Source organism: Acomys minous (genome assembly GCF_964271855.1).
Source record: "Acomys minous genome assembly, chromosome: 10".
Taxonomy (NCBI): Eukaryota; Metazoa; Chordata; class Mammalia; order Rodentia; family Muridae; genus Acomys; species Acomys minous.
The window spans coordinates 180720-208165 of record NC_140491.1 but is presented as its reverse complement, the minus strand read 5'-3'; the positions used below and the strand labels follow the sequence as shown (position 1 = coordinate 208165).

Genomic DNA, 27446 nt, shown 5'->3' with positions numbered 1-27446 from the left:
ACTATCCAGCTCCTCACAAAATAGCAGCTCATGTACACTTCAAATGTTGATTTTTAAAAGTTCAACAATATCCAAAGAAACTCATGACCTTTTTGTATCAGTTCAAATATTAAATGAGACTTATCCCTCAACCAACACCTACAGTATTGGTAATAAACTATGTTAAATATTTGAGTTCTAACACATGATCTCCATCCTAGAGCCTAAGTTCCCACAGATCAATAAAATGTCTTAACCCATTTCTTGTACTTCATCTTTGGTTTTCAGAATTGTTTTATACTCATTTCCATTCAAGTAATATCTGAAATGAATTCCTGCACTGAGTATCTTAGAAGCAAATAATAACTTGGAAACAACTATAGTTTTAACGTGTAAATTCTTCCTATACAAATTGCAGAGTAATATATTCTTAATTGCAGTGTACAATCTGCATTGCCAGTATAAGCATTTACTGATATTTTCTTCCCACTAGCTTCAAAGATATTCCATCCCTAATTCCTGTAGGCCTTTGCACTTCTCGAATAATGCCTGACCTAATATTTTGTGTAAAAATGTGTGTCTGTGTCACACATGCACACACACACACGAATGAACACACACACATAAACACACACACACACACACACACACACACACACACACACACACACATAGATACAAGACATACAGTGTTAAACTAAAGTCTATGAAAATTCAGCATTTCCTGAGTCTGCATGTTTAGCTTAGCATAATGACCTTTTGTTCCATTTGAAATTCCTGTTAATAATATCATTATTTTCCCAGGTTGAGGTCAACTCCTTTACTTACGTATAGGCCACCATGTGCTTTGCGTCTAAATTCAAATAGGACCCAATAATTGTATTTGTTTAGTTTCATCTTTGATCTGTGATCTCTGTCATATACGAATTATATACAAGTTAATTTTAAATATCTGTCTGTTTTATCAGTTAGTTAAAAATAACACTGTATATATTTAAAATATAAGTGATAATATATATTTAATTTTATTAAAGTATTTCATTTAGATTATATCTCAGTTGTTATTCCCTCTCTTGTATCTTTCCATTCCTTCCTCTGTCACTCTTTCACCATGTTCTCTTCCACTCAGCATGTGGCAGAAGGAAACTTCCTCACTTACCATATGAACATGGCCTATCACATCTCATCTGGATAGCCTACTTACTCTTCCCCTGTGTGCCACCAGGCCTCCCCACCAAGGAGAAGTGCTCAAACAGGGGGCACCAGAGTCCATGTCAGAGTGAGTCCCATTCTCCAAACAACTGAGGAGAATGTGCTGTCCATTGGGTAGATCGGAATAGTGAACCTAAGTTTATTGCAGGCAATTTCCTTGGTTGGTACAGTAGTTTGAGCAGACCCCACTAGGTCCCAATCCGCCTTCCTTGATGGTCTTCTTATATGGTTTCTAGACACTGTGGGTTGTACTCTTTTCCCATTCTCCCATGTTCTATAACTTGGCATCCCAATAGGAATTCTCAGCATCTGTTCCAATCTTTGGCTGAATGAAGACTCTCAGAGGGCATCCCTCTGGGGCTGGTGTCCAGTTATGAGTGAGTATACACCATATGTATCTTTCTCAGTATGGTTTATCTCACTCAGGATGGTCATTTCAAGTTCCATCTACTTGCCTGCAAATTTCTTTTTTTAATAATATTTTTTCATTTTTTATTAATTTATTCTTCTTACATCTCAATGGTTATCCTATCCCTTGTATCCACCCATTCTTCACTCCCTTCCATTTTCCCTTTACTCTCCCCCCCCCCCGTGACTGTTCCTGAGGAGGATTTCTTTCCCCCTGTATATGCTCATAGTGTATCACGTCTCTTCTTCGTAACCTGCTATCCTTCCTCTGAGTACCACCAGGTCTCCCCTTCCAGGGGACAGGGTCAACTATGAGGCACCAGAGTATGTGTGAAAGTCATACCCCACTCTCCACTCAACTGTGGAGAATGTTCTGTCCATTGCCTAGATCTGGGTAAGGGTTTAAAGTTTACTGCCTGTATTGTCCTTGGGTGATGCCTTGGTTTGAGCAGGACCGCTGGGACCAAATCTGCTAACGGTCTGTCTATCTTGTTGATTTTCCCAAAGAACCATCTCTTGGTTTTGTTGATTCTTTGGACTGTTTTCTTAGTTTCTAATTTGTTAATTTCAGCCCTGAGTTTGATTATTAACAGACATCTACTCCTTTTGGGTGTTTCTGCTTCTGTTTTTTTCCTAGGGCTTCCAGTTGTGTCGTTAAGATGTTTATGTGTGATGTTTCCAATTTCTTTTTAAAGGCACTAAGTGCTATGAATTTTCCTCTTAGTACTGCTTTCAATGTATCCCACAAATTTGGGTATGTTGTTCCTTCATTTTCTTTGAATTTCAGAAACTCATTGATTTCTTTCTTTATTTCTTTCCTGACTCAGGTGTCATTTAGCAGAGAGTTTTTTTAGTTTCCATGTAGGTGAACGCTTTTTGTTATTTCTGTTGTTGTTGAATTGCAGCCTAAGCCCATGGTGATATGATAGGATACAAGGTATTATTTCAATCCTCTTGTATCTGTTGAGGCTTGCTTTGTGACCTACGATGTGATCAATTTTGGAGAAGGTTCCATGGAGTGCAGAGAAGAAGATATGTTCTTTCTTGTTTGGGTGCAAGGTTCTATAGATATCTGTTAGATCTATTTGACCCATGGCATTGGTTAATGATGTTATTTCTCAGCTTAGTTTGTTTCAATGACTTATCCTTCAGGGAGAGTGGGGTGTTGAAGTCTCCCACTATTATTGTGTGGGGATCGATGTGTGGTTTAAGCCTTTTTAGCAGATCTTTTATAAATGCGGTTGCCCTTGTATTGGGAGCATAGATGTTCAGAATTGTGATGTCATCTTGGTTGACTTTACCTTTGATAAGTATGAAGTGTCCCTCCTCATCCCTTTTGATTAATTTTGGTTGAAAGTCTATTTTGTTCGATATTAAAATGGCTATGCCTGCTTGCTTCTTGTGACCATTTGCTTGGAATATTTTTTCCAGCCTTTTATCCTGAGGTAATGCCTATCATTATGGGTGAGATGTGTTTCTTGAATGCAAAAGAATGTTGGATCTTGTTTATGCAAACATTCAGTTAGTCTGTGTCTTTTTATTGGAGAATTAAGACCATTGATGTTGAGAGATATTAATGACCAGTAACTGTTAAGAGTCTTAATTTTGATATTGTTTCTAGTCAAGTGTTTGTGTAGTTGTGTTTTTGCCATGGTATAGTTATCTATTTCCTGAGTAGTTTTGGTTGTAGCTTGACCCTTTGGGATAGAGTTTTCCTTCTAGTACCTTCTGTAAAGCTGGATTTGTGGATAGGTACTGTTTGAATTTGGTTTTGTCATGGAATATTTTGTTTTCTCCATCAATGGATATTGATAGTTTTGCTGGGTAAAGTAGTCTGGCCTGGCATCTGTGGTCTCTTAGGGTTTGCAGGATCTCTGTCCAGGCCCTTCTGGCTTTTATGGTCTCTGCTGAGAAGTCGGGTGTAATTCTGATAGGTTTGCCATTAACTGTTATTTGGCTCTTTTCCCTTGCAGCTTTTAATATATTTTTCTTTGCTCTGTATGTTTTGTGTTTTGAATATTATGTAACAGCCAGTTTTTCTTTTCTGGTCAATTCTACTTGCTGTTCTGTAGGCCTCTTTTATGTTTATAGGCATCTCTTTCTTTAGTTTGGGGAAATTTTCTTCTATGATTTTGTTGAGAATAGTTTCTGGGCCTTGGAGTCAGACATCTTCTCTTTCTTCAATGCCTATTATCCTCAGATTTCTTCTTTTCATGGTGTCCTTAATTTCTTGGATGTTTTGTGTCAGGAGTTTTCCAGATTTGGCATTTTCTTTAATGGTTGCTTCAAGATCTGTGATTGTATCTTCTACACTTGAGATTCGTTCTTCCATCTCTTGGATTCTGTTAGAAAAGCTCAGCACTGTCTCATTCGCATTCTTCTCTGAGGTCTCACGTTCTCGTTTTTCTTCTGTCTGTGTGTTTATCATTGAATCCATTTTCATCTTCAGATCTTGAACAGATTTTTTTGTTTTCTTTCATCTGATTTTTTGTATATTCCTGAGTTTCTTCCATTGTCGCTTTATAAGTCTTCAGATCTTGAACCATTTTATTTCTTTCATCTGGTTTCATTTTCCTGAAAATTTTCCAGTTCCACTCTATGTGCTTCTTTTTTGTCTCACACCTGCTTGGCTGCGTCTTCCTGCATCTGATTTCGAATTTTATTTGTTTCCTCCATTGTCGTCCTCATTACCAAGGATTTGAGGTAATTTTCTTGTGTTTCCATTGTATTTGAGTTCTCTGGGTTATTTTCTTTAGGATAGTTGGAAACTGGAGACGCCATGTTGTTTTGGGGTTTTTTTGCATATGCTTTTACGCTGTCCTTTAGACATCTTGTCGTCTCTGTTTTTGTTGGGTAACTTCCAGAGTTGGGTGGAGGGAGTCTGATCATAGATTCAATTGCTTTCTCATGATTTCCATAGGCTGGAAGCTTTGATACTTCACTGGTGTGGATGGCATGAGGTTAGCCCTGTCATTTTGGGCTCTCACAGCCAGTGATCCTCAGCTCTTTTTGCTGTGGTTCCTGCAATCATTCTGGGTCTCTGAATGAGCGTTGGATCAGGCCAAGGTATCCACAGCCTTTTGGTTCCCCTGCCAAGTCCAGCCAGGGATACTGGGCCCAAACCACGAGTCGAGCTCAGCTAGATTCTCAGGGCCTGAACCGTCTACCACAGCAGGAGAACTGTGGTTGCGCTGAGCTGGCACCTCCGGTGGGATTGAGCACTGTGCCCAGCCTGCATCACCTCAGGAGAACTGCGGCTGCATTGAGTTAGCACCTAGGGTGAATTGAGCTCTCTGCCCAGCCTGTATCATGGCAGGAGAACTGCGGATGCACTGAGCAAGCACCTAGGGTGGAGCTGAGCACTACGCCCATTTTGCGTCACAGCAGAACTGCGGCTGCGCTGAGCTGGTGCCTAGGGTGGAACTGAGCACTTGGCTCAGCCTGTGTCACAGCATGGGAGCTGTAGCTGCGCTGAGGTAGTGCCTCAGGCAGAATTGCTTGCTGAGCTGAGCCAGTGTCTCCACAGCACAGCGCACTGAGCAAACCCGGGACTCTGGGGCTGAACTGTCTGCCATGTCCAGTTTGGGTCTCAAGGCACCACGTGACTCAAATCCTGTCCAGACTCCCCTCTCCCACAGCAACTCCCACTGTCCACCACACCAATCGCCTCCACTGGAAGGCTCTGAGCTGCAAACCTCAGCCACCGCCGCTGGTGCCACTGGTGCCCCTGGTGCCGCTGGTGACACTGCTGTTTCTGCTGCTGCTGCTCTGATCTGAGAGCAAGGATCTTTTATTGTACAGACTTTAAGCTATTCTAGGTTTTTTGTTTTTCTGTATGAATTTGAGAATTGTTCTTTCAATGTCTTTAATATTTGTGTAGGTATTTTGATAGGGATTGCACTGAATGTGTACATTGCTTTTGGTAAGATGGTCATATTTACTTTGTTTATTCTCCCAATCCTTGAGTTAATATTGTATCCAGCCACTTTGCAGAAGATGTTTATTAGCTGGAGGAATTCTCTGGTGGAATTTTAGGGGTCACCTATGTACACTATCATATCATCTTCAAACAGTAATACCTTGACTTCCTCTTGTCCCATGTGGATCCACTTGATCTCCTTTTGTTGTCTTTTTCCTATTCTATAACTTCAAGTACTATTTTGAAGAGATACTGAGAGAGTGGGCAGCTTTGTCTAGACCCTGATTTTACTAGATTTTCCTTGAGATTCTCTCCATTTTATTTTACATTGGCTATTGGCTTGCTGTATGTATCTTTTATTATGTTTATGTATGTGCCTTGTATCCCTGATACTCCAAGTCTTTACATTTTAATGGGTGTTGGGTTTTGAGAAATGCTTTCTTGGCATCTAAGGAGATGATCATGTGGTTTTTTCTTTCATTTTGTTTATGTGGTGGGTAACATTGAAGAATTTCCATATATTGAACCATCCCTGCATGCCTGGTATGAAGACTACTTGGTCATGGTGAGCAATATCTTTGATCTGTTCTTGGTTTTGGTTTGTGAGTATTTTGTTGAGTATTTTTGTGTCAATGTTCTTAAGAAAAATTGGCCTGAGATGTTCTTTCTCTTTGGGTTTTTTTTTTTTTTTGAGATTTAGGTCTTAGTATGACTATGACATCATAGAATAAGTTTGGTAATTTTTCATACATTTCTATTTTGTGAAGTAGTTTGAAGAGTATTGGTATTAGGTTCTCTTTGAAGGTCTGGTAGAATTCTGCACGAAACCATCTGGCCCTGGGCATGTTTGTTTGTTTGTTTGTTTGGGCGACTTTTGATGTCTGTTTCTATTTCTGTAGAAGAAACAGGACTATTTAATTTCTTTATCTGATACTGACTCAAACTTTGATGGTTTCCATTAAGAAAATGCCCATTTCCCTCAGTTTTTCAAATTTTCTGGACTATAAGCTTTTGAATTAAGACCTAATGATTCTTTGCATTTCTTCAGTGTCTGTTGTTTTATCTCCTTTTTCATTTTCTGATTTTGTTGATTTGGAAAGTGTCTTTCTGCCTTTAATTAGAATGGCAAACAGTTCTTCTATCTTGTTGATTTACTCAAAGAACCAGCTCCTGGTTATGTTGATTCTTGAATTGTTCTGTTTTTTTCCAATTTATTGATTTCAGCCACGAATAATTGCCAAGACCTAGAGGAATTAAGGATGGAGTATTGTGAAAAGCCAGTGGGAAGAAATATCATTATCACACTGGCAATACAGACTCTAAACTCCAATAAAGAATAGATAACTAGGAAAATGGTATAGGAAGAGTTTATACATTAAACCCATAATTGTTTCCCAGTTCTTACTCACTTCTAAGATATTCAGAATAATAATTCTTTACACATATTACCTGAATGTAAAAAACAAAACTCAATGTTGAAAATGAAAGATGAAGTAAAAGAAATGGGTCACCACAAGTTATTGACATGTGAGAACTGACTATCTAGGATGTAGATCATGTGTAAGAACTCAAATATTTAACTTACTCATTAATAATGTGGGTGTTAATGGAGTGGTACATCTTTTTTTAATGTTTGAAATCATGTAAAAGTCTGGAGTTCTCTCTAGATCTTGTTAAACCTTTTAAAATAAACATTTAATATGTAAACTGCCTAAGATTTTGTGAGTAGGTGTATGATTTTGGATACAGCAGAATTGAAATAAAAATTAATGGATTTCACATGATTGATGATATTCCAGACATTGTATAAACAGGTTTTGGCTATATATTCTCTTCTTGTCAATGATGTGGCATATTCCATAGTGTAAATACTCTGTGGCTCTCAGATGCCTCACACAAGAGGCTGTCTCTCCTATACATAGACTGGTGATACAATGACCACCATGTCATCATGAGTTCTTCTGTATGTCCCTCCTGAATCAATAATTTATGTTTCACTGTAAATCATCTAAGAAAAAACCCAGTGACATAATTTCTAATCGTATTCACATAAACAGACTTGTAAGATAGTTCAGAGATCAAATTTTTTATAAATGTTGCTCTACCTAGGAATTTGACTGGCCACAAATATGAATGATGTCATGGAACCAGAGAAAGAACTATTGTCATATTTATTTATCAGCTCATATTTATCACATGGACTGTGGACCACAGATGACAAGCCCCAGGTAAGATTCCTCCAAGAATGAGCAAGTGCCTTGGAGAGAAAAGTAATCAAGAATGTGCAAGTACATTTTCCATTGTCCAAAACTATAAAATAAAGAAGGAACCCATGGGTGCCAATATGATAGGTAGATATGTATGACACTTTGCAACCCACAGTATTCAGGCCTACAGTAGGACAATGATGTTCACTTTGATTTTGTTCTACTTGCTTCTGAACTTAGAAGAACCTACACATAGAAAATGATATTTGAGAAGAGATGACTGGGGTTCTCTTTATGCATATCACATAACTTTCTATGTTAAATATACTATGAGAGACACAGTTGAACAATTGACAAGAGAATAAAATATTATTAAAATGATATTTTTCAGAATGTTTGAATTTTAGATGACGATGATGATCAATACTGTCCTCAGTTGTCATATTTCTATTGAAGGAAAACATGGTTCTTAAAACAACAGCATTCCATTAGGAAATACCAAACATTTTTGTTTGCTTGTTTGTTTGTTTCTCTGTTTGTATATTTGTTTGTTTTATAAATATACTTGGTTCCAGGTTATAAGGATTAAATTTCTTTATTTAAATACATATTTTATTTTCATTTCCTGTATAAGAATGATTTATATTATGCTTTCAGTGACCACAGAGACTAGAAAACAGATTCCAATCCAAAGATCTTGCAGTAAAATGATTGGTATCTGCCATTTGTGTGCTGGGTAGAGAAGATTTTACTAAACTTTCTTTAATTACTTTGAATGCATGGATTTCAGTAGACATCACCTTTGTGTTGGTTACCTTCTCAAAGACATCATGTAGGAGTTAGATCATTAGGATGAAAAGCCATCAGCCATAGCAGCATGGATTCAACTACTGTGCTTTTACAAGGGACACAAATGTCTTCTACGAACTTTCCTTTTGTTATATAAGATAGCAGGAAAAGAAGTGAAAAAACTACCCTAAGACTTTCTATATAAGAGCGACTAGCAAAAGCATCTTTACCTAACCTTGCTGGACAATCTATTTTTCCAGTGAGGGGTCATAGCACTCACACAATTCATATATTAGGAGGATTATGAGGAAAAGAAAGTAAAAAACCAGAGCTATGCTCCATAACAGCATGAAGTCCCCAGGACACATAATTATTGAGGTTACACCTCACAGAGACACACCCAAAACGGGTATGGTAACTAGTGGGTCATATTCCATGAGTTTTAGAGCTGTTTTTCTGTCTCTTCAGCATGGCTGCTAACACTCAGTCACAAAGCAAACCCCAATAAATACAGAAGATTTAAATGCCACGTTCATATTATCATACCACCAGGGATTAGAGCTAGACACAACAACAAAAACAACAGAAAGCATTCAAACTCATGGAAAATGAACAACTCCCTACTCAGTCACCATTGGATTAGGGAGGAATAAAGAAAGAAATTAAATTTAGAAAATTCAATGAAAATGAAGGCACAAAATCCCCAAATTTGTGGGACACAATGAAAGCCATGCTAAGAGAAAAGGTCATAGACCTACGAACCTTCATGAAGAAATTGAATATATCCCATACAGCAATTTAACAGCATATATGAAACCTCTAGAGCAAAAATAAACAAACACACCAAAGAGGAATAGATGACATGAAATCATCACAGTCAGGGCTAAAATCAATAAATTAGAAACCAAAAGAACAATAAAAAAAATCAATGAAACCAAGAGATGGTTCTTTGAGAACATCAAAAAGCTATACAAACCCTTTGTCAAATTAACTAAAAAGCAGATGGAGAGTCTCCAAATTAATAGAAATCAGAAGTGTAAAGGGGAATATAAAAACAGACACAGGAAATACAAAAAAATCAATAGGTCTTACTTCAAAAGCCTATATTTCACAAAATTGTAAAATATAGAAGAAATACATGTTTTTCTTAATACATTTTACTTGACAAAGATAAATCAAGACTGGGCAAACACTTTAAACAGTCTGATGACCTCCTAGGAAATAGAAGTTATCATCAACACCTCCCAACCAAAAAAAATGCCCAGAGCCAGATTGTTTTAGTGTAAAATTCTACCAGACATTCAGAGAAGAGCTAATACCAAAACTCCTCAAACTACTCCAAAAAACAGAAACAGAATTAAATTACCAAAATCAAAATTCACTCTTTGAAGCCACAGTCACCCTACTACCTAAACAGCACAGAGACCCAACTATACCACTCCTGAGTATATACCCAAAAGATGCTCCACCATATAAAGACATTTGATCAGCTATGATCATAGCAGCTTTATTTATAATAACCAGAATGTGAGAAAAACCTAGATGTCCCTCACCTGAAGAATGGATAAAGAAATTGTGGTACATTTACACAATGGAATATTACTCAGCTATTTAAAAAAAAGAAATCATGAAAATTTCAGGCAAATGGATGGATCCAGAAAAGGTCATATTGAGTGAGGTAACCCAGACCCAGAAAGATATACATAGTATATATACTCACTTATAAGTGGAGTTTAGCCATATCATACTGGATAAACATAGTATAATGCATAGACCAAAAGAAGATAAGTAACAAGGAGAATCCAAGTGAGGGTGCTTAAATCTCCATCAGAAGGGGAAATAAAATAGACAAAGGTAGTGGTTGAAGAAAGAGAACAAGGTAGAAGAGGAAACAGAGATATAAAGTTGGAGACCAGACCTTGGGAGAGTTGGAGTGGGAGGATGAAATGTCTGAAGAGAAGATAAATTGTGGGCTGGGACCTCTCTGTGATAATCTGGAGAACTAATCCAGGCTACATGCCCAGAGAAATATGAGAGGGACTCTGGCAACAACTCTTTGTAGCAGGGGCCAAAGACACTAAGAGGCCACCCTCTAAATAGACAGGTTTCCTAGTGAAGGGAAAGAAAGTTAGTTGTAGTGTAAAAATAAAAAATGAAAGACTTGCAAATAGCAGAGACACATATTAAATCAGGTCAAAAGGAGCCCAGTTTGCAAACCTTCCCTGTATAATATTGGCAGTCACAACATGCAGCACCAGTCACCCTCTGTGAAATATTGGCACTTAGTATGCTATCTTTATTTATTGTTATTATTATTACAACAAAATTATTGTAACACTGTTTAATTATTGTTGCTCCCTGGACCACTCACTCCTCTATCCCCAATTCCTTTCTTTCCAGGAGGATCTACTCCCCTGTAAAAGTCTGGATATTCTCTGCCTCACTGGTCTGCATTTCAGGTCTTTAGTCCAAGTGATAAACACAAGTTGCAAAATTCAGGTCTGAGCACATCTCAGTCTCAGGTATAATGATGCTACCCACATCCCCAAACATTAAGGCTCCTGGTAGGAAGCTGTTTTGGACATATTTGGTTCCCAGACCACTATCAACAAGCTACTTGTCTGACCACCATTAAAAATGCATCAGTGGTGTGTTTCAGAAGAGCCATAGGAAGATGTGAGCTAGGGTTCTGAAAGGACCCATGACAGTCAGGACTCATGTGTATACTCTGTATACAAAATCCAAGTCAGGGAGAAACAGCCTCATTTGCAGAGCATCCACATCCAGAGAGAATACACAGCATGACTCATGATACAGATACAGACTACTCAACCAGGGCCTGTGCTCAGCACTGAGGGGAGAACCAATAGTCAAACTAAATGCAGAGATTTCCTGACTCTGCTGAATCTATTAACATCCAATCCATCATTAACCATGAGAAACTATTATTTGAGTTATAAAACTTGACTTTCTTCCCGGTCCCGTACTTTCAACAAATCAACATCATGTGGTGATCCATTTCTTCATCTACATTATGGATTCCATCCTCTGTTCATACTCATCTAAGAAAATGGTTGTGAATGAGAAGCATCCCTGTGTCTGATACTTAGAGCATAATAGTAGCTGGAAATATTCCTGGTTTAATGTGTGAACTTATTTTATTTCTCGGTAAGATTTTTCTTCTATTCTCATTTTGGTTGTATCTTATGCAGGTCTTGTGCATGCACTCACAGCTGCTGTGAGTTCATGTATACAACTCAGTTCACAGCTGGTAGATGGTGTTTCACCACAAATAACCCCCATCTCTGTGACAGCCTCTCTAACAAAAGATTGAAACTGAATAACTGAATCAGGTGTGGTAGAATGGATCCTTACTTCCAACAGTCGGGAGGCAGATAAACATAGATCTCTTGTGAGTTTCAGACCATCCTGATCTACAAAGGCAGTTCCATGTTAGCCAGGTCTGAGCATTGAAATCCTGTCCCAAAGAAGAGGTGAAATATAGAGAGATGCTCAGAGATAAAGAGTATTTGTTAAGAAGATCAGAGATTACTTTTCAGCATTCACATAGTGGCTCATAACTCCAATTCCAGGGTATTTGACTACTTCTTCTATCTTTTATGGGCACCAGGGACTGTCATGGTGTACATACATTTATGCAAGCAAAACATTCATACACATAAAAGAAATCTAGCAACAATACTAAATAAGCATATGACAAGATTTAAATTAGATGCTTTTTAACTCTGACCACCAAAGGCCACCAAAGACCTTCACTGGAGAGCTGACAGCCTTACCCTGATAAAGGAAAATTCAGGTTGAGAGCAATTGTTGCTCTTGCTGAAGAACTGGGATCAGTTTTCAGTACCCATATGGTGGCTTGCAACTATCTATAAATTTAATACCTGTGGAGTTTATGCTCTCTCCTGAAATTTATGGGCATAAGATATATATGTAATGGACACAAATTATGCAGGCAGCACATTCATAAAAAAATAAATAAAGCAAAAGATATTTAATGTAGGCATAGGGGAAGACTTGCTCAGCAGGACTCCAGTAATTAAGGAAATAAGGCCAAAAACTATTAATTAAAGCTTCATGAAATTACAAAGTCTGCATATCAAAATAGAAAAAAAAAGGTAATTAAGTCAATAAGTACCTCTTCAGAATGGAAGACATTTTTTGCACCCTATACATCTAAAAGAGGAATACTGCCTTGAATATAAAGAACCCAGAAGACGAAACAATAATTTTTTAAAAAGTCAGATATTCTGGTCCCTAAGCAGGCTAAAGTACTAACAGTTCTCAAAAGATGTAATGCAAATCATTTTGTTTCCATCAAATACGAGTCAGAAGGACAGTTAAGAAAACGAAAACAGCTAATGTAGTGGCACATGCCTACAACCCCAGTACTGAGGAAGCAGAAGCAGGCAGACTCTACAAACTCAAGGCCAGCCTGGTCTGCATAGTGAGTCCAGGACAGCCATGGCTCCACAGAAAAACCCTGTCTCAAAAGAATAAGGAAGGAAAGAAAGGTGAAAAGAGGGGAGGGAGGGAGGGGAAAGGAAAGGAAAATTAGTATCAAATGCTACAGTCTGCACGTGTGTATCTCTCCAAACCTGAGGATGCCTTGGGTGAGCAAGTGAGGGAATGATCCCAGGAGGGTGTTTTGATGAGAGTAGAGAAAGGTATTGTGTTAGGGATTGTTGTGAGGAATGAGTGAGAATTATGGTGTCTAGAGAGTGGATTATGAGAGGTGCTTCAGGTCAGATTTCACACAGGAAGGTGTGACATTCGAGTCCCAGTGGCCTTGGTCTTCAAGTGAGTTTGTGTATGCGATCTTGGGTGGGATGGAGGAGAATGGAGCATTTGTTAAGACAGAACTGGCCCCACCTCCCTACCCTGTGCTGAACCAAGAGCACTTGTGGTGCACTGTATCAGGACCTTGTTCATCATACTGCTTACTCAGGATCCAGTGGGATTGGAAAGAACACAATGAGGCCAGAATAGAACCCCAATCCACCTCAAGAGGTTCCCATTGGGCTGGGCCGCCACAACCACATGGGTGTCTGGACGAAGACAGCACTGCAGCTCTGCCTTGAAATGACTTTCAAATCCAGGGAACAGAGAGGAGCCTCCACACAACAGCACATTTTGTTCCATGTCTGCCCGCAACTCCTGAGGCATGGAGCAGAGGCTCTATTCCACCATGCTGGGGAGGCCCAAGGATGAAGGTCCCAAGGTCTCTGGGGGATGGAATAATAGCTCAGGACACTGGAAGAGCTCCTTCCCCACTGTGATCATCTGTCCATCTGGCAGCTTCAGGCATTGCTGGAATTTGGTATCAGGGCATCCTTGCTCTTTCTGGAGATCTGAGGCCACATAGCAGAATTGGTGCTTGATGCCCTCCACCATGTCCATGTCTTCCTTCTTAAGCAGGAAGCTAGATCTCAAGATTTTCTCCGCCAAGAAGGTAGTTAAGTAGTGGCCAGCTAGGTCCAGGTGCTGGATGCCATTGGGTAGATTGTAGCCTTGAAAAACTGGAATTGTGTAGCTGAACCCGTCACCAGTGTCTGCCACCAGCCCATTAATGCACCCATTAGCATAGACTGACAGCACAGATTGGGAGGCAACATAGATGGCAGGGGAGTGCAGAAACTCGAAAGCCACTTCCACCAGTTTCTCATGGTTGCAGACAGGCTTAACGGGTGGATCGGTGAACAGCAGAGGATGGTCCTAGGTGGCCATTTGGAGGTCATTTTCTAGAATGTGGCTACAAATGAGATCAGGAGCTTCCCATTCCATCACAATCTCATTACAAACTGGTTGCATCAGGGTTAACTCTGGGCAAGCATGGGCTGCCTCACCATTAAATGTTTCCTCTTTGGACTGTCCCATGGTGGTTTGTTTCTTGGACTGGAAGCCCACAACATTGACCACAATGTAGGTGGATTGAGTCTGTCCAGCAAGGCCTATCTTACAGGTACCAGTACCCATGTCGATGACAATGCTGCACATCTTTGATGGTATCTTGTTACCAACCAAGCCACAGGGTTCTTGTAGCAAATTCTTCTTTACTGAGGTTGGGTGAGAGTTCAGATCAAAGGACCTGTGGGGATCCCAGCACTTGGGGCCATTTTCATCCATCTTTGCAAGTGACTTTGGTGAGGCTAATTAGTGAAGTTGACAACTTTATCTGGGAGCAGGAAGAAGAGGCCCAGCCAGGACCAGGAGGAGCAAAGTGGGAGAGAGGTACATCAGGTTATCTATGAGATCACACTGCCTGCCTTAACTCCACAGTGCAAGGCCAGGGGGTGGTCAGAAAGGGTGCAAACTGCCCCAGGGTTCACAGTTGATTAAGACCATAAAGCCAAAGATGGAGAGGTAGGTCTAGCTTTTGCCCAGTTCTTTTTTTCCACATCCACTCCCTCACAACTGGTGTCTACTACCCAGCATAGACAGCCATGTGCCCAGTGAAAATAGGAATCAGAAGGTGGAAAGGCAACTTGGGTTTCTGGGTGTTTTTCTGTGCATTCATGTGTGTACATAGCTTCACCTGTGTGTGTGCGTATATTTGATTGGGTATGTGTGTACATGTATTCTTGTGTGAGTAGAAGTCTAACATTATTCCTTATTATACATTCACTGATAGAGGCCCTGTCTTAGTTACTTTTTATTACCCTGACAAGACACCCTGGCAAAGACAACTCTAAGAGAAAGCATTTAATTTGAAGGGGTTAGAGTCATGTTAGAGAGCATGGCAGCAGGCAAGCTAGGATGGAAATTTAACTGTATTTGATAGTTAACATTTTCTCCATAGGCACAAGACAGAAAAAGAACAAAGTGGGAACAGTGTGATCCTCTGAAATCTCAAAGGCCACCCTCTGTGACACATCTTCTCCAATGACCCACACTTTCTAATCCTTCTAAGACAGTGCTTCCTCCAGGAAAACAAACGTTCAAATATATGAGCCTATGGAGCACCATTCTCACAAGGCATTTAAATGAAACCAGAGCTTACAGAAGCAGAGAGTCTTGCAAATCAGTTTGCTTTGGGATCCTTTTCTCTGAGTTACAGGCAGGCTGCTGTGCCTGCATGGGTTGTTGGGTCCTTATTCCAGATCCCTTTAAATTTTGTAACCTTGGAGCCAACTCCTCAGCCCAGGCTGTCTGGTTATTTTAAAGAATGAGAGACCAGACTTGGAGAGAGGGGTAGGTATATGGGAATAAGTAGGTTTAAATGTCTCAAGTTCCTTGTGCTTTCTGTTCCTACACCTGCCACAATCATTCTCTCCATTCCCTTCTTTATTAAACAAACTTACGGGTGTTTTGTCTTTATATCTGTTTGTTCATGACATGCATACATGGTGTACCTGGAGGCCACAAGAGGGCCCTGGATCCATGAAACTGGGGTTACCAGAGTCTGTGAACCAGTATGAGGGTGGTTGGAACTGAACCCAAGTTTTTTGGAAGAACAATAAATTCTCTTAACAACTGACATCATTTCCAGTTTCCCACTCCCACCACATTCCATTCTTGCAGATCAGGAATTTGTCTTTTCAAATCTATGCTCCATTCCTTCCTACTGGAAGCTTTCCAAATTTCTACTCTGTAGCGATTATACAGAGAAGAATGGTCTGCATTCTCTGTGTGTTCTCCATTTCCTCCTGATTCCAGTGAGCCTGGTGCTTCCACTGTACATGACAGGACATAGGCAAAGGCTTCAAGGGTAACTAGCAGGACTAGTGATGTAGCTGGGTTACAAAGCACTTGCCAAGCATGTATGAAACTGGAGATGACTCCCAGGACTGCAGAACAAACCATTAGTAACACTAAAGACTAATGTGCAGTGGACTAGCTTAGATTAGGCTAGTCACTTTAAAGCCATGGCAACATTGTGTTGATTTCAGGTGTCATCTATTAAACCTAGGTAAAGGAAACCATCTCTTTTCTCTTTTACTAGGTGTGATACAGGGAGGGATAACATCAACAGAAATGGTTCCACTCACCACTTTCAAAGAAGATGTATTTGTTTTTATTTTGTGAGAGGGTGTTCTGTCCCTATGTTAGTCTGTGGTCCATCTATATGCAGTACTCACAGAAGCAAGAAGAGAGCAATAGATCCCCTGGACTGGAGGTTTTATTTTGGTGCTCAAAAAATATATTCTAGTTGTAAACTGAATTATTTTGACTTAGCAACTGTTTTAAGTGTCTGGGGTGACCATTCAAATACCAGCCCCCTTTTCTTTATAAATATAGTCCTCATGGGCCCCTTGCTGGATATGCTTATGTGATGGACTTGGCATAGTTAGGCTTGTTTCCACAGAAGTAGAATTTTTGCCTTGCCATTTTCATGAGATGCTCAGATTCATTTCAAACACTAAGAGAGCTTAATTTTCTAGTTGTGCTTTAATGTCTTCCTTTGCCTGAGTGCCGTATTTTTAAAGTATTTTTTAGTTTTTTATTAATTTATTCTTGTTACATCTCAATGGTTATCCCATCCCTTGTACCCTCCCATTCTTCCCTCCTTCCCATTTTCCCCTTATTTCCCTCCCCTATGACTGTTCCTGAGGGGGATTTCCTCCCCCTGTATATGCTCATAGGGTATCTAGTCTCTTCTTGGTAACCTGCTATTTTCCTCGGAGTGCCACCTGGTCTCCCCTGGCAAGGGATGTGGTCAATTATGAGGCACCAGAGTACGTGTGACAGTCATACCCAAGTAGAAGAATGGATAAAGAAACAGTGGTACATATACACTATGGAATACTACTCAGCTATTAAAAACAAGGAATTCCTGAATTTTGTGGACAAATGTATTGAGCTATAAATTATTATAATGAGTGAGTTAACCCAGAAGCAGAAAGACTCAAATGGTATATACCCACTTATATCTGCATAGTAGCCCAAGGGGCATGTCCCACGAAAGCCTTCACTTAAAGTATTATTTTTGATCAAATGGATATATGTCATCTAATACTTGCTTTGCAATACTCATACACTATTTGTTGAGTTTTGTTGGTTCACATTCACAATAATCAGGGATGCAGTGACTAAGAACACTCTGCATTGTTTTCAAACATGATTTTTTGTTGTGGTTTGTAAATTCTATAAAGATATAACATGAGAAGGTGAAGCCATCGATTCATGTCATCATTTAAAATTTCACTAGAAAACCTAGGTTCTACACACCTGAAATACCAGCACTCGGACATTATGGAAATCCTCTACCAAAGCTGAAGGCTTGTGCATTGGGCCAAGCAGATCCATGGGTTCAATCCCATAGCACCTCAAAACAAACACATTTAAAAATACCACAAAACATTTTGATTCTCCCTGCTTTGAAGTCTCAACAGGCAGCTGTACGCTCAGCTACCCTTTTTGAAAATATGTTTTTCTAAAGTTGAGAGTATAATGTAGCCTTGAAGGGTAGAGAAATCAAAAATTGATGTTGTTCATAGGTGCAGCAGTGAAGAGCACACCAAGATGATAAAACTTTATTTTCCAAAGGAGCAGAGGGGTTCAGCCTTGGATGAAAAAAAGACTGACCTGGATTAGCTCACTCCGATTACTTTTATTTAATCATTAGACAAAATTAATTGAGACTGGGAAGGATTCCAACTACCAAAGTTATCTTTCCTTTGCTGCCTGAGAAAGCAGACAACCCACACAACTCTCAGTCCCATTTGATCATGAATAATCATTATGAAAAATAAAAATCCCAAGTTTACCAGGAGTGTCTTAGGATCTAGGTTTGTGCAGCTGTAAGCCTCACATTCCACCAAGTGCAGACTTTCCATGGGGACAACATTTTTTAAAGGTTCAAGCAGTCTCTAAATAAGACTAGGCTGAAGCATTTCACTAAAACCAGACACAAAGGCTTCACTTTAAATCTCACTACAAGAGGAGACTCAGTGGTTAAGAGCACTAGTTGCTCTCTCTGCAGAGATGTGGATTTCAATTCTCATTGCTCATAACCATCTGTGATTCAAGTTCCATGAGATTCAAAGCTTGTCTGCCCACTGTAAGGTCTACAATAACATAATCTTAACATACATGAAGGCAAACCATTATTAGAAAAAATATTTCCTGTGGGCATTTTCTCTGTGAGTGTGTGTGTGTGTGTGTGTGTGTGTGTGTGTGTGTGTGTGTGTGTGTCAGTGCCAGTGTCTCTGCATGTGTGTTTCTGTGTCTGTCTCTCTGAGTCTGTGAGTGTACATGTGTGTGTATGTGTTTGTATGCATTCATGTCTGTCTGTGTGCATGTGTGTGTGTGTGTGTTTGTGTGTGTGTGTGTGTGTGTGTGTGTGTGTGTGTGTGTGTGTGTGTGTGTGTGTCCAGTAACTGGGGGATCAAGATCATTTTTTCTTCATTGCCCTTGCAACATTCATGTAAATTATAATTTTTAAAACATTAAAATTATTAAATCTGAGGGAATAAGGATGTAGCTGAGTCAGTAAATCATCCCCTGCTGTCCAAATATGAGAACTGGGTTCTTTTTTTATTTTATTTATTTTTTCTCCTTTATTAATTTATTCTTGTTACATCTCAATGGTTATCCCATTACTTGTATCCTCCCATTCTTCCCTCCCTCCCATTTTCCCCTTATTCCCCTCCCCTATGACTGTTCCTGAGGGGGATTACCTCCCCCTGTATATGATCATAGGGTATCAAGTCTCTTCTTGGTAACCTGCTGTCCTTCCTCTGAGTGCCACCAGGTCTCCCCCTCCAGGGGACATGGTCAAAGGTGAGGCACCAGAGTATGTGAGAAAGTAATATTCCACTCTCCACTCTACTGTGGAGAGTGTTCTGTCCGTTGGCTAGATCTGGGTAGGGGTTTAAAGTTTACCACCTGTATTGTCCTTGGCTGGGGCCTTAGTTTGAGTGGGAGCCCTGAGCCCAAATCTGCCTATCATAATGTTCTACTTGTATGCTTCTAGGACCATCTGGATCCTTCTACTTTGCCTTTCTCCCATGAATCTCACATCTAGAGTCCCACTAGTATGTCCTCCCCTCTGTCTCAGTTTCCTGGTAAGTGAAGGCTTTCGTGGGACATGCCCCTTGGGCTAATATGCAGATATGAGTGAGTATACACCATTTGAGTCTTTCTGCTTCTGGGTTAACTCACTCATTATGATCATTTCTAGCTCAATCAATTTATCCCCAAATTTCGGGAATTCCTTGTTTTTAATAGCTGAATAGTATTCCATAGTGTATATGTACCACAGTTTCTTTATCCTTTCTTCTATTGATGGACACTTAGGCTGTTTCCATGTTCTGGCTATTATGAATAAGGCTGCTATGAACATGGTTGAGCAAATTTTCTTGTTGTGTGCTGGAGCATCTTCTGGGTATATTCCAAGGAGGGGAATAGCTGGGTCTTGAGGAAGCCCTATTCCCATTTTTCTGAGAGAGCACCAGACAGATTTCCAAAGTGGTTGTACTAGTTTGCATTCCCACCAGCAATGAAGGAGTGTTCCTCTCTCCCCACATCCTCACCAGCATGTGGTGTTGCTTGAATTTTTGATCTTAGCCATTCTGATGGGTGTAAGATGGAATCTCAGAGTTGTTTTGATTTGCATTTCCCTGATGATTAAGGAGGTTGAGCATTTCTTTAAGTGTTTCTCAGCCATTTGATATTCCTCTGTTGAGAATTCTCTGTTTAGTTCCATGCCCCATTTCTCAATTGGGTTATTTGGTTTGGTGGTGTTTAATTTCTTGAGTTCTTTATATATTTTGGATATTAGACCTTTGTCAGATGTAGGTTTGGTGAAGACCTTTTCCCAGTCTGTAGGCTGTCGCTTTGTTCTCTTGACAGTGTCTCCTGCCTTGCAGAAGCTTCTCAGCCTCATGAGGTCCCATTTATTAATTGTTGACATTAATGCCTGTGCTGTTGGTGTTCTGTTCAGGAAGTTGTCTCCTGTGCCAATATGTTCCAGGCTCTTCCCCACTTTTTCTTCTAAGTGACTTAGTGTCTGGTTTTATGTTGAGGTCTTTAATCCACTTGGATTTGAGTTTTGTGCAAGGTGACAAATATGGCTCCAGTTGCATTTTTTTACACATAGACATCCAGTTAGATCAGCACCATTTGTTGGAGATGCTATCCCTTTTCCATCGAATGGATTTGGCTACTTTGTCTAAAATCAAGTGACCATATGTGTGTGGATTCATATCTGGGTCTTCGATTCAATTCCTCTGATCAACCAGCCTGTTGCTGTGCCAGTACCATGCTGTTTTAATTACTATTGCTTTATAGTACAGTTTGAGATCAGGTATGGAGACTCCTCCGGAGCACCTTTTATTGTACAAGATTGTTTTAGCTATTTTGGGTTTTTTGTTTTTCCATATGAAGTTCAGAATTGAACTTTCAATGTCTCTAAAAAATTGTGTAGGTATTTTGATAGGGATTGCATTGAATCTGTAGATTGCTTTTGGTAGGATGGCCATTTTTATTATGTTAATTCTCCCGATCCATGAGCAAGGAAGATCATTCCATCTTCTCATGTCATCTTCAATCTCTTTCTTTAGAGTTTTGAAATTTTTTTCATACAAGTCCTTCACTTGCTTAGTTAGCGTAACTCCTAAGTACTTTATATTGCTTGTTGCTAATGTGAAGGGTGTGGTTTTCCTAATTTCTTCCTCTGCAAGCTTGTCATTTGTGTATAGGAAGGCTACAGACTTTTTTGAGTTAATTTTGTATCCAGCCAATTTGCTGAAGGTGTTTATCAGCTGTAGGAATTCTCTGGTGGAATTTTGAGGGTCACTTATGTAGACTATCGTATCATCTGCAAATAGGGATAATTTGACTTCCTCTTTTCCCATTTGAATACCCTTGATCTCCTTTTGTTGTCTTATTGCTCTGGCTAGAACTTCGAGTACTATATTGAAGAAATATGGAGAGAGTGGGCAGCCTTGCCTTGTTCCTGATTTTAGAGGAATTTCCTTGAGTATCTCACCATTTATTTGATTTTGGCTATTGGCTTCCTATATATAGCCTTTATTATGTTGAGGAAAGTGCCTTGTATTCCCGATCTCTCTAAAACTTTAAACATGAATGGGTGTTGGATTTTATCAAATGTTTTCTCTGCATCTAAAGAGATGATCATGTGGTTTTTTGTTTTCAATTTGTTTATATGGTGGATTGCATTGATGGATTTCCATATGTTAAACCATCCCTGCATGCCTGGAATGAAGCCTACTTGGTCATGATGAATGATATCTTTGATGTGCTCTTGTATTCATTTTGCAAGTACTTTATTTAGTATTTTTGCATCGATGTTCATCAGAGAAATTGGTCTGAAATTCTCTTTCTTTGTTGAGTCTTTGTGAGGTTTATGTATCAATGAGACTATGGCCTCAGAATGAGTTTGGTAATGTTCCATCCCTTTCTATCTTTTGGAGTAGCTTGAAGAGTATCGGTATTAGCTCGCACTTGAAGATCTGGTAGAATTCTGCACTGAAACCATCTGGCCCTGGGCTTTTTTTTTGGTTGGGAGACTATCAGTGATTGCTTCAATTTCTGTAGGGGAAATGGAACTATTTAGCTTGTTTATCTGTTCTTCACTCAACTTTGGCAAGTGAAATTGATCAAGAAAATCGTCCATTTCCCTTAGATTTTCAAATTTTGTGGCATATATGCCTTCAAAGTAGGATCTTATGATTCTTTGTATTTCTTAAGTGTCTGTTGTTTTGTCTCCCTTTTCATTTCTGATTTTGTTCATTTCAATCCTGTCTCTCTGCCTTTTAGTTAGTTTGGCTAATGGTCTGTCTATCTTGTTGACTTTCTCAAACAACCAGCTCTTGGTTTGGTTGATTCTTTGGACTGTTTCCTTAGTTTCTAATTTGTTTAATTTCAGCCCTGATTTTGATTATTTCCAGACGTCTACTCCTTTTGGGTGTTTCTGTTTCTTTTTTTCCTAGGGCTTCCAGTTGTGTCGTTAAGGTGCTTATGTGCGATGCTTCCAATTTCTTTAAAGGCACTTAGTGCTGTGAATTTTCCTCTTAGCACTGCTTTCAATGTATCCCACAAATTTGGGTATGTTGTTCCTTCATTTTCATTGAAATTCAGAAACTCCTTGATTTCTTTCTTTATTTCTTCCCTGACTAAGGTGTCATTTAGTAGAGAGTTGTTTACTTTCCAGGTACGTGTAGGCTTTTTGTTATTTCTGTTGTTGTTGAATTGCAGCCTAAGCCCATGATGATATGATAGGATACAAGGTATTATTTCAATCCTCTTATATCTGTTGAGGCTTTCTTTGTGAACTATGATGTGATCAATTTTGGAGAAGGTTCCATGGGGTGCAGAGAAGAAGGTATATTCTTTCTTGTTTGGGTGAAAGGTTCTATAGATATCTGTTAGATCTATTTGACCCATGGCATTGGTTAATGATGTTATTTCTCTGCTTAGTTTTTGTTTCAATGACTTGTCCTTCAGTGAGAGTGGGGTGTTGAAGTCTCTCACTATTATTGTGTGGGGATCGATGTGTGGTTTAAGCCTTTTTAGCAGATCTTTTATAAATGTGATTGCCCTTGTATTGGGAGCATAGATGTTCAGAATTGTGATGTCATCTTGGTTGACTTTACCTTTGATAAGTATGAAGTGTCCTTCCTCATCCCTTTTGATTAATCTTGGTTGAAAGTCTATTTTGTTCGATATTAAAATGGCTATGCCTGCTTGCTTCTTGTGACCATTTGCTTGAAATATTTTTTCCAATCTTTTATCCTGAGGTAATGCCTATCATTATGGGTGAGATGTGTTTCTTGAATGCAGAAGAATGTTGGATCCTTTTTATGTACCCATTCAGTTAGTCTGTGTCTTTTTATTGGAGAATTGAGACCATTGATATTGAGAGATATTAATGACCAGTAACTGTTAAGAGTCTTAATTTTGATGTTGGTTCCAGTCAAGTGTTTGTGTAGTTGTGTTTTTGCCATGGTATAGTTATCTATTTCCTGAATAGTTTTGGTTGTAGCTTGACCCTTTGGGATAGAGTTTTCCTTCTAGTACCTTCTGTAAAGCTGGATTTGTGGATAGGTACTGCTTGAATTTGGTTTTGTCATGGAATATTTGTTTTCTCCATCAATGGATATTGATAGTTTTGCTGGGTAAAGTAGTCTGGCCTGGCATCTGTGGTCTCTTAGGGTTTGCAGGATCTCTGTCCAGGCCCTTCTGGCTTTTATGGTCTCTGCTGAGAAGTCGGGTGTAATTCTGATAGGTTTGCCATTAAATGTTATTTGGCCCTTTTCCCTTGCAGCTTTTAATATTTTTTCTTTGTTCTGTATGTTTTGTGTTTTGATTATTATGTGACAGGCAGTTTTTCTTTTCTGGTCAATTCTATTTGGTGTTCTGTATGCCTCTTGTATGTTTATAGGCATCTCTTTCTTTAGATTGGGGAAATTTTCTTCTGTGATTTGTTGAGAATAGTTTCTGGGCCTTGGAGTCTGACATCTTCTTTTTCTTCAATGCCTATTATCCTCAGATTTCTTCTTTTCATGGTGTCCTTAATTTCTTGGATGTTTTGTGTCAGGAGTTTTCCAGATTTGGCATTTTCTTTAATGGTTGCTTCAGGATCTGTGATTGTATCTTCTAGACTTGAGATTCGTTCTTCCATCTCTTGGAATCCTTTAGAAAAGCTCAGCACTGTATCATTCGCCTTCTTCTCTGAGGTCTCACATTCTCGTTTTTCTTCTGTCTGTGTGTTTATCATTGAATCCATTTTCATCTTCAGATCTTGAACAGATATTTTGATTTCTTTCATCTGGTTGTTTACATTTTCCTGAAAATTTTCCAGTCCCACTCTATGTGCTTCTTTTATGTCTCGCACCTGCTTGGCTACATCTCCTGAACCTGATTTCGAATTTTATTTGTTTCCTCCATTATCATCCTCATTACCAAGGACTCGAGGTCATTTTCTTGTGTTTCTGTTGTATTTGAGTTCTCTGGGTTGTTTTCTTTGGGATAGCTGGAAACTGGAGACGCCATGTTGTTTTGGGGTTTTTTTGGCGTATGCTTTTATGCTCTCCTTTAGACATCTTGTTGTCTCTGATTTTGTTGGGTAACTTCCAGAGTAGGGTGGAGGGAGTCTGATGATAGATTCTCTTGTTTTCTCTCGATTTCCGTAGGCTGGAAGCCCTGATACTTCACTAGTGTGGATGGCAGGAGGTTAGCCCTGTTATTTTGGGCTCTCACAGCCAGTGATCCTCAGCTCCCCTTTGCTGTGGGTCCTGCAATCATTCTGGGTCTCTGAATGAGCGTTGGATCAGGCTAAGGTATCCACAGCCTTTTTGGTCCCCTGCCAAGTCCAGCCAGGGATACTGGGCTTGAACTACGAGTCAAGCTCAGCTATATTCTCAGGGCCTGAACCGTCTGCCACAGCAGGAGAACTGCAACTGCGCTGAGCAAGCACCTAGGGTGGAACTGAGCACTCCACCCAGCTTGCGTCACAGCAGGGAAACTGCAGCTGCGCTGAGCAAGCGCCTAGGGTGGAACTGAGCGCTCCACCCAGCTTGTGTCAAAGCAGGAAAACTGTGGCTGCGCTGAGCTGGAGCCTAGGGTGGAAGTGAGCACTCGGCCCAGCCTGTGTCACAGCAGGGGAGCTGTGCCTCGGGCAGAATTGCTTACTGAGCTGAGCCAGCTTCTCCACGGCACAGCTCACTGAGCAAACCCAGGACTCTGGGGCTGAACTGTCTGCTGAGTCCAGTTTGGATCTTAAGGCACCACGTGACCCAAATCCTGTCCAGACTCCCCTCTCCCACAGCAACTCCCACCGTCCACCACATCAATCAGCTCCACTGGAAGGCTCTGAGCTGCAAACCTCAGCCACCGCCGCTGGTGCTGCTGGAGTCACTGGTGCCGCCGGTGCCGCTGGTGACACTGCTGTCTCTGTCACTGCTGCTCTGATCTGAGAAAGTCCGCGCTCCTCTCATGTGCAGGATCAAGCAGGTCTTCCGCACCCTGGTCCCTCTGAACCGTGGAGCAATTCTGCTGCCGTGGTGTGGTGACCTTGGTGTTCCTGGCTCAGAAATCTGTGTAATTCCCTGAATTGTTCACTGGAGCTTTCAAACATGGTCCACACTGCTCGCCGCCATCTTGGATCTCCCCGAGAACTGGGTTCTAATGTGAAGAATTCACTCAAAAACCCACCTGTAATCTCACATTTCCTGAGGCAGAACAGAGTGTCTTGAAGAAAGTTAGCCAGCTTGACTACCTGAATTGGTGAGCTTAGGTTACATTGAGAGTCTATGCTTGCTAAAGCAGAGAGTGATTGATGAGCATCTTAATTTCAGGTCATCACATTCCTATATAGGCATGTGTACATTCACTGCTGTAATTTCACTGCTACCTTTAAATGATGCTACTTGCATAGAGATCTTCTAAAATTTATTTATTTATTTTCTACATACTATGATTCCTCCTTCCTCCTCTCTTCCAAATCCTTATCCAACTTCCCTTCCCCACCCACATCTACACCTCCCCCATTTCACTTTACAAAGAGTGTGCGTCCCAAGGATAGAAAGTTGCAGTGAGACTAGAAACTACTTCTATTAAGACTAGACAAGGCAACTCAGTAACAGGAAAATGTCCCAAGGCAGGCAACAGCCCTTGCTCCCACTCTTAGGAGTCCCACAAGGAGACCAAGCTACACAACTGAAACATGTAAAGGCCTACAAAGGGAGACTGCAGCTCCCTCGTTGGCATTTCAGTCTGTGATCCCCTTTAAGTCCAGGTTAGTGGATTCTGTGGGTTTTCTTGTGGAGCCCATGACCCTTCTGGCTCCTATAATCCTTCATGCCCCACTTTTTCAGGATTCCCCAAGCTCTGCCTAGTATTTGCTTGTGAATTTCTGCATCTGTTTCCATCAATTTCTAGATGAATCCTCTCTGATCTATGTGTATAACAGAATATCATTAAGAATAATTTCATTGACTTTTTTTTCCATTCGTATTTGGCTCTATCATAAGTCCAGAATGTAGGTGAATCAATCAATTAATTTCAAAAATGGATTTGTGAAATATCCCTTTAGGAATATGATTTCTCCCTGATCTTTGGAAGAGAAATTGTGTGTGGCCTGAATACAATTTTGTAGCACTTGGGAACAAAGATGCACCCCAGCATCCCTGCACTGGAAACCAAGATGGAAAAAATCTTCACAGCCACCATGACCTTGCCCTTGGTGCTATGGTAGACAGGAAGGAAAGTCATCCACACAGGGCAAAACATCTGTATGCTGAATGTCAGGAACTTGGCTTCATTGAATGAATCAGGCAGGTTTCTGGCCATGAAAGCCACAGTGAAGCTTTCCAGGGCCAGACAGCCTAAGTATCCTAGGACACAGTAAAATGCTAAAACTGAACTCTTGTGGCAAACAATGATGATGTGGCCATGCTCAGAGTGTGCATCAATATCAATAGCTGGAGGAAAAGCTCCTATCCAGATTAAACAGAGAATAATTTGGATGAGTGTAAGAGAGTAATTATGTAGTCAAGTGTTACTGACACCAGAATATACCTCATCCTTCTTGCAGGAGCTCTGACTTTGAAAGACAGAACCACTGTGATTGTTTTGGTAAACACAGTGGAAATAGCCACAGTGAATACAATACCAAGTGTGATTTGCTGCAGGATGCAGGAAACTGAGTTTGGATGGCCAATGAAGAGCAAGGAGCAGAGGACACAGAGCATGAGTGACATGAGTAAGATGTAGCTGAGAGCACGGTTATTGTCCTTCACAATGGCTGTGTCATTGTGCTTCAAAAATACCCCAAGAACCAGAGCTGGGAAGGCAGAGAAGCCCAAGGACATTAAGGTCAGAGCCATCCCCAAGGGATCTTCATATCTCAGAAATACCACAGCTTTGTGGATGCAGTTATTCTGCTCTGTGTTGGCATATTGGTCCACTGGACACTTCACACACAAGTCCATGTCTGAATGAGAAAG

The 27446-nt window shown here is 40.2% G+C and overlaps 1 pseudogene across 1 annotated transcript; it reads right to left on the bottom strand.

Moving 5' to 3' along the window:
• Positions 1-13411: 13411 nt before the first annotated feature.
• LOC311606488 (actin-like protein 9) lies at positions 13412-14710 on the bottom strand (annotated as a pseudogene). The gene has a single exon. The product of its transcript is annotated as an actin-like protein 9 (transcript).
• Positions 14711-27446: the final 12736 nt, after the last annotated feature.